The sequence below is a fragment of the Mastomys coucha genome, unplaced genomic scaffold (assembly GCF_008632895.1).
Source record: "Mastomys coucha isolate ucsf_1 unplaced genomic scaffold, UCSF_Mcou_1 pScaffold22, whole genome shotgun sequence".
In the NCBI taxonomy this organism is placed as follows: Eukaryota; Metazoa; Chordata; class Mammalia; order Rodentia; family Muridae; genus Mastomys; species Mastomys coucha.
In genome coordinates, this window is record NW_022196905.1 from 138,109,546 (window position 1) to 138,117,375 (window position 7,830).

Consider the following 7,830-nt stretch of genomic DNA (forward strand, 5'->3'; position numbering starts at 1 on the left):
GAAGTCAATATCAAGTGCTTTTTTTTTCTTTTCAACTGCTAACATATTTGTGTAGTATGTGTATGGACATACTTGCAGGTGTGCATGCTCATTGGGAAGCCAACTGTCAATAGCTCCCATATTTCCTGTATATTTGTGTGTGCGTGGTAGGGGGACTCACCTATGTTTGTGTGTGTGGAGAACAGAGGTTAACGACACATCATACTGAATCAAGAGCTTGGTTAGATGGTATCCATCAAGCACCGCCCACGATCCACATGTCCTGTGCTGTGTCCCCTCTCTGCTCCCTGGCAGTGTAAGAGCATGACAGCATCTACAGAAGACCACTGCCTGAAGCACTCTTCCAGCGTGAGCACTTCAGGTTGTCTGCCATGGCCTTGGAAAGCAGCTCCCTAAAGCTCAGAGTGTATTCTAGAAGATTGTGCAGACATCTCAGAGTTAAGAGAATTGCCTCTTTGCAATTCTTGCCATATCCACCACTCTGGGCAATATAAGTATGCTATGTCCAGATCATTCCTTTTCTGAGGGTAGGCTTTTTGAGAGAGGGTATCATATAGTCTTGGCTGTCATATAGTCTTGGCTGGCCTAAAACTAGCTGTGTAGCTGACTTTGAACCACTCATCCTCCTACGCCAGTCTCAGGAGAACTGAGATAACTGGGGTGCACAATCATGTCTAGCATCTGTGAGGTATGTGTGTGTGTGCCAGAAGAGAACTTCAGACATCATTAGATGCTATTACTTTTTTTTTTTTTTTTTGAGACAGTGACTTTCACTGGCCAGGAACATGCCAAGAAGGCTAGACTGGTTGGCCAGAAAGGCTCAGGAACCTGACTTATTTCACCACCCCAGACCTAGGCAAGCAAGTCCATGTCACCACACTTGGCATTTGGACATGAATTATGGCCATCTATCTCAGCTCTTCCTGCTTGGAAGAACTTTATTGAAGGATCAGTGGAAAGACCAGTGAAATGGCTAGGTAGTTTGAAAAGGTACTTGCTGAAAGCCTCAGGACCTGAGTTAGATTTCTGGGACCAGCATGGTGGAAGGAGAGAACTAGTCTCCTCCAGTTGTCCTGTGATCTCCACCCCAAGCATGCCATGCTACAGTACATGTGCAACCCGCCCAACACCAAATAAATGTAAAACTATTTCAATAAATGACCCATCTCCTTCATCCACTATTACATTTGTTGGGACAGGCTCTCACTGTGTGGCCCAGGATAGAATAGAACTCAAAGCAATCCTCCTAATTCAGCCCCCTGAGTGCTGGGTATGCAAATATGAAGCAGTTGATGTAACTTACACTTTGTATCATATGACATTTGACATCATCTAAACAAACTTTGCAGATGTGGGAAGACTCCTCCCTCCTACAGAAGCTGACTCTGTTGAAAGACAGTTTATATACCAGGAGGATGTCTTCCATCCACAAACCAAACTAGCTGAGGTTCTAGTCACAGAAACATCCTTACCCCACACTCACTGTCAAACATGTATGTTGGTACCACTAAGTCATGAAAAACAAGTGGCAGGCAACTATGTCTCCACTAAAATTACTACAATTTGCCAGTGCTAACTTGCCTGACTGCCTATGTTACTTTTTTTGGGGGGTGAGGGGGTTTGAGACAGGGTTTCTCTGTGTAGCCCTGGCTGTCCTGGAACTCACTCTGTAGACCAGGCTGGCCTCCAACTCAGAAATCCGCCTGCCTCTGCCTCCCAAGTGCTGGGATGAAAGGCGTGCGCCACCACTGCCCAGCTGCCTGTTACTTTTAATCAAAAATGCCAGTAAAGATTATTCTTAAGACTCTCCCAAAATTCCACTGTTGTTGTTGTTGTTGTTGTTGTTGTTGTTGTTGTTGACCTTCCAGACTAGTCCTGGACTACCCTTTGTTTCTCAGGCTAAACTCAAAACTGAGCATCCTGAGTTTTGGGATTAGAAGCCCATACCACACACTGCTTTTTGTCTCCTTCTAACGCTTGTTCCAAGCTGGGACGCGCCTGACCCTACTGGCATGGATCAAGACCCTGTTGGGTAGAGCTATTGTTACTTCCTTCCAGATCTCCTTCAGATTGCTACCTGAGCTATAAATTCATCACCCACCTTGACACCTACATCCTTAATATACTGCAGGTATCTGGGAAGGGGCAATGGAGGCATAGGACAGCAGACACACCAAGTGTCCAACTTACCTTAAGAACTGGAGGAAGTAATGTAGGAGACTTGAGAAATTTTCCTCAACTGGGGAGACCCAAGTGGTTGGAGGGCAGCAATAGACTTAAGCCTGAGGATCAGAGGTCTTAGGGCCTGATGGTGTTGGTCCCAAGTCTCCTAGAGAAGCAAAGAGGTGGGCGTGTCATTAAGAAGGATGACTCAGCAGGTAAAGGGCATTGCCTCCAAGCTTGATGACCTGAATTCCATCCCTAATACAGTGGAAGAAGACAAGTGCTATAAGCTGTCCTCTAACCTCCCAGAACACTAGAAAGGTAATATAACCTTTTTAAAAGGGAAAACACTAGGACTATGGAACCACCTAGCTTAGAGGGTAGAGTGATCCCCTAGAATGCAGAGAACCATGGGTTCCCTCTACATAAACACACCAAGGCTCAGGCCTGTAATGCTAGCACTCTGGAAGGCAGGAAGCACTACTTCAGGAGTTCAGTCTCATTGTGAGCAGCACAGTGAGCCCATGGCCATCCTACATGGTCACATGAGAACATGAAACATTAAAGGCTCTGCCGAAGAATCTCTGCTCATTCACTTTAAGTAGTTTAAATGTCTCAGAGGGGGGTGGTTGGGGGGAGAGGTACAGGGAGGGAGAGGTGCCAGTGGACAGCCTCTGGTGTTGTCCCTAACCTTTTGTCTTAAAAAAAATATATGTTTTTCTGTGTATAAGTATTTTGCCTGCATGTGTTTAAGTGGACTGCGTGCATTCCTGGTGCCTGCGGGGGCCAGAAGAGCGCACCAGATCACCTAGAGCAGGAGTTGTAAAGTGCCTTGTGGATGATGGGGACTGAATCAAGGTCCTCTGGAAGAGCAGTGGGTGTTCTTTATCACTGAACCGTCTCCCTAGCCCTACCTTTCACCATTTTTAATTAAGACAGTCTCTTGCTATCTATTGTGTATGCTAAGCTAACTGTCCCACCAGCTTCGAGACTGTTTCTGGTCTCTGTTTGCCTTCTCATGGTAATGAACCTAGAGTGCTGGCCTGTCACCTCAGCTTTGGCAAGCTTAAACTGACATAGAAAACTCAGGTCCCCATGCTTGTTGAGCACAAGTTTTTACCCATAAATTCATCTTCCCAGGCTTCCCAGTCCTCATTTTTGATAGTCCAGGCTAATCTGGAACATCCTATGTTTCCCAAGCTGACCTCCAGCTAGTGAATTTCTTGCCTGAAGCTGCAGAGTCTTGGAGTTCCAGACCCATTGTGTTGCTTTAGGACCTCATTCTGCTATATGCCACTTCAGCCAGCCTAGGACCTCACTTTGGTGTGATTCAATAGCCTCTCTGGGTAAGATCTCTTGTGACTGTGTGACCATATTCCTAACAAGTCTTCCAGTGCCCTCCTGGGGCTGGAAGAGTGAACCTAAATCTTGCTCTGACATCTACACCCTTAGAACTCAGCAGGCATCTAAGAAAAGGGAGATGGAAGCTTACTATAGCAAACACCAAGTGTCCAACTTACCTCAAGAATTACAGGAAGTAATGTGGAAGATGAAGAATTTTCAACTAGGGAGGAGATTTCCCCTAGGATCAGAGGTCTTGGGACCTGGTAACCTTGGTCCCTATAGGCTGACCTCACCAATAAGCCTCCTAGGAGCAAAGATATGAGATTGTTATTAAGAACTGGGAAGATGGCTTAGGAATAAAGGAGTTTGCTGTAAGACCAGACTACTCAGGTTTGATGTGCAGGACCCAAGTGGGACTCCTGTAGTGAAAGGGGGACAATGAGTACTCTCTGACATTGCAAACTATATAGAGCACACAAGAGTAATAAAACATTTTAACAAAAGAAATTACTTTAGACTGTCAAATAAATTCACTGTGTAGAATGCTAGCATAGCATACAGGACACCATGGGTTCCTTCCCCGGCACAGTAGAAAGGGCCCATGGGAGGTCAGGCTTGAGTCACAACATTCCCAAATGTGCTAGTGGTAGTGGCACATGACTTTTTTTCCAACACTTGGGAGGCAGAGGCAGGCAGAACTTGGCAGGCAGTTCCAGGATAGGCAGGGGTACACAGTGAGACTCTGTTTTGAAACAACAACAAAGCCTCAGGGAATTGAGTTGGGAGTTCAGTATCATAGTGAGAGACGCAGGGAATTCATGACCATCCTACCGGAGAAGGTGAAGTGGCATTAAAAGCTCCTCCCTTCGAATCCTTGTCATTTTTAATATGTGTGCATTTGTGAGTGAGGATGAAGTTATCAATCCCTCCCTCTGGTGTGGTCCTAGCCATACACATGCTTTAAAGCAGTGTTTCTTCTTCTCTACATCCTTTAGTTCTCTGTAGTTATCTAGAAAAGGGGCTAAGGGAAGACGCCAAGAGTTTAGCTCACCTAAAAAAATAGGGAAAGACCAGGCAGTGGTGGTGCACACTTTTAATCCCAGCACTTGGAGGCAGAGGCAGGCAGATTTCTGAGTTCGAGGTCAGCCTGGTCTACAAAGTAAATTCCCGCACCACCAGTGCTACACAGAGAAACCCTGTCTTGAAAAACCAAAAAAACCAACCAACCAACCAAACAAACAAACAAACAAAAAAGTAGGGAAAGTAACTTGGAAGGCTTGGTGAGGGCTGGCAGAAGATGAGCCTAAGGGTCACAGGTCCAGAAACCATAGGGCCCTACTGTCTACGACAAAAGAGAAAGGATTGTCATTAAGGGTGGTTCTTAGGGATAAGGCAGATGGTTTAACTGATAAGGGCATTTGCCGCCAGTCTGGCCTTCTGAGTTCCCTCTAAGATCTGCATAGTGGAAAGACAGAACAGAATCCTGGAAGTTGTCCTCTGCCTTTCCATATACACATGGAGTGATGACACATATTAAAGAATAAATGGAATTAGACACTTTAACAAAAGAAGTGATATTAGGATGGAGCAGACAGCAGATTGCTGTCCTAGCATTCAGGAAGCCATATGTCCTCTCTCTAACACCAAATACACAGTAGATAAGGCTTGGAGTTCTATCACTCCTGAACATGGAAGCAGCTGAATCAGGGGTTTCAAGTCACCAGTGATGGTCATGTCACATGGTTAGTGAGACCATGTGATGGCATGAGAGGCTCTTGCTTTCAGCCTCTCAGAACCTCTGCTCGTTGTTCTCCCTAGCCTTTTGTGTGTTGGATGGAGGTGCTGACTTGTGATCTGTGCAGTGGTGGGTGTGCAGAGAGGACAGACAGCTTCCAGTGTTGGTCCTCACTCTCTACTTTTTTTTTTTTAAATATGGAACGCTTCACGAATTTGCATGTCATCCTTGCACAGGGGCCATGCTAATCTTCTCTGTATCGTTCCAATTTTAGTATATGTGCTGCCAAAGCGAGCACCACTCTCTACTCTTTAGATGCAGGGTTGCTCCTCCACTATATGCACCAGGATCGTTGTCCTATGACTTTACAGTCTCCTGCGTCTGCCTGCTTTCTTGTAAGAAGAGAGCATTAGTCCTGATGTCCCCCACTGGCCGGCCTGCCTGCCCGGCCTTGGCATGTGTTCTTGTCTTAGAACTCATGTGACCACTTAATGCATTAATCAAACTACCCTGATGCCCCCATTTCTGATTGCCCAGCTAGTCTGAAAAAACAGGTTTCCTTGTTAACTTCCAGCAGACTACTTGAGCCTCTGGAGTGTTAGGATTACCTGCCCACACCCTAAAATGCTGCTTTGAGCCTCCCTTGCCCCCAGATTTTCTTGTATACCACTTGATCCAACTTATGAACTCCCTAATACCAGGCCTGGCAGGGGAAGCCTCCTCTCTGGGTAGGTCAGTGACTGTATAAACCACCTCCCTTTCAGCTCTTCTCTAGGTCACTGCTAAGGCTGGGGGTTTTTTATTAGCTCAGTTCTACCATCCCCATCCACTGCTCCACTGCAGGTGTCTAAGAAAGGTGTTGAGGGCTGTGATGGTTTGTATATGCTCAGCCCAGGAAGTGGCATTATTAGAAGGAGTGGCCCTGTTGGAGTTGGTGTTTCTCTGTGGGCGTGGGCTTAAGACTCTCATCCTAGCTGCCTGGAAGTCAATATTCTGCTAGCAGCCTCCAGATGAAGATGTAGAACTCTCAGCTCCTCCTGCACCATGCCTGCCTGGGTGCTACCATGTTCCCACCTTGATGATAATGGACTGAACCTCTGAACCTATAAGCCAGCCCTAATTAAATGTTGTCCTTACAGAAGTTGTCTTGGTCATGGTGTCTGTTCACAGCAGTAAAACCTTAACTAAGAAAAACGTTGGTACCAGGGTCTGGGGTATTGCTGTGCTTGGCCTGACCATGCTTTTGTTTGGAAGAATGTGGATTTGGGGACTTTGGATTTGGAAAACTGTAGGATGCTTTAAATGTGGCTTAATGGCTATCATAGTAGGAATGTGGAAGACTTTGTTACTGAGAGTGATTTGAACTGTACAGACCTGGCCCAAGTGGTTTCAGTGGAGAATTTCAATATATGGCCTAGAAACTGTTTTTGTGGTATTTTGGTGAAGAATGTGGCTACTTTTTGTCTTGTAAAAAAGGTCTGCCTGAGGCTAAGGTAAAGAGAGTCAGATTAATTGCATTGACAAAGGAAGTATCAGAAACACTCATCATAGACTCTGTTCTTTGGTTCGGTTTCATGAAGAGCACTTTAAACAAGCATAGCAAGCTGAAAAAGGAAAATTATAAAATATATGGTTCAAGGGGCAACAGGAAGTGAAATGGAGCTGAATCCTGTGTTCAAAGACATAACAAATTAAGGGGTAATTTGGGGCAAGATTCCACCCAGCTAAAATTAGATCCAGGCATAGTGGTTGTCTTAGTCAGGGTTTCTATTCCTGCACAAACATCATGACCAAGAAGCAAGTTGGGGAGGAAAGGGTTTATTTGGCTTACTTCCACATTGCTGTTTATCACAAAGGAAGTCAGGACTGGAACTCAAGCAGGTCAGGAAGCAGGAGCTGATGCAGAGGCCATGGAGGGATGTTCCTTACTGGCTTGCTTGAGTTCCAGTCCTGACTTCCTTTGTGATAAACAGCGATGTGGAAGTAAGCCAAATAAACCCTTTCCTCCCCAACTGGCTTCTTGGTCATGATGTTTGTGCAGGAATACAAACTTCAACTAAGACAAATTGGTACCAGGAGTGGGGTATTTCTGTGACAACCTGACCATGTTTTGGGGAGGATTGTGGAAGGACTTTGGAACTTTGAGCTAGAAGAGCCACTGATTGTTAAGAAATCTGTGGGATATTCTGTAGGAGCTTGGAAGATCATGTTTAGAACAGTGCAGAAGATGGAGACCTGACTTGTGAAATTTCAGAGGGAAGATTAAAGACTCTTATCAGGGCCATGTTGTTTTGATTGTGAAGATTCTGTGGTTCTGGTTAGCTGGATCTGAAGTATCAGCTGTGATTAACAAGATACCAGAACTACAAAATTGAAAACTTTGCATTACTGGGACTACTGATGCAGGTTAGCTGGAGCTAAGAAATTAGCGGTGATTAAGAAGAGACCAGCATCATTGAGGTGACATCTTCTGGGAAGTGTTTTCTGAGAGCACAAAGAGGCTATGCTCTGGAGATAGCTAAGGTTGTACCTTGTGCTGTAGCAGGACTTGGTAATGTGTAAGAGTCACCCAGGTGGTACTTGACAGC

General features: G+C 45.4%; 1 protein-coding gene and 1 non-coding gene across 5 annotated transcripts in view; both read right to left on the minus strand.

Annotated features, from left to right (window-relative positions):
* The window catches only part of Usp42 (ubiquitin specific peptidase 42), a 46,448-nt gene that overhangs the window by 23,453 nt on the left and 15,165 nt on the right, over window positions 1–7,830 (minus strand). For all 4 annotated transcript variants that reach the window (XM_031338644.1, XM_031338641.1, XM_031338643.1 and 1 more), the window contains 2 exons: window positions 3,684–3,811; window positions 2,191–2,329 (listed from right to left, as the gene is read on the minus strand). The gene's annotated coding sequence lies outside the window, so the exon portion shown is untranslated. The remainder of the gene's footprint in view (window positions 1–2,190; window positions 2,330–3,683; window positions 3,812–7,830) is intronic.
* LOC116071563 lies at window positions 5,434–5,540 on the minus strand. The gene has a single exon (XR_004110974.1). It is a non-coding gene; the product is annotated as a U6 spliceosomal RNA (small nuclear RNA).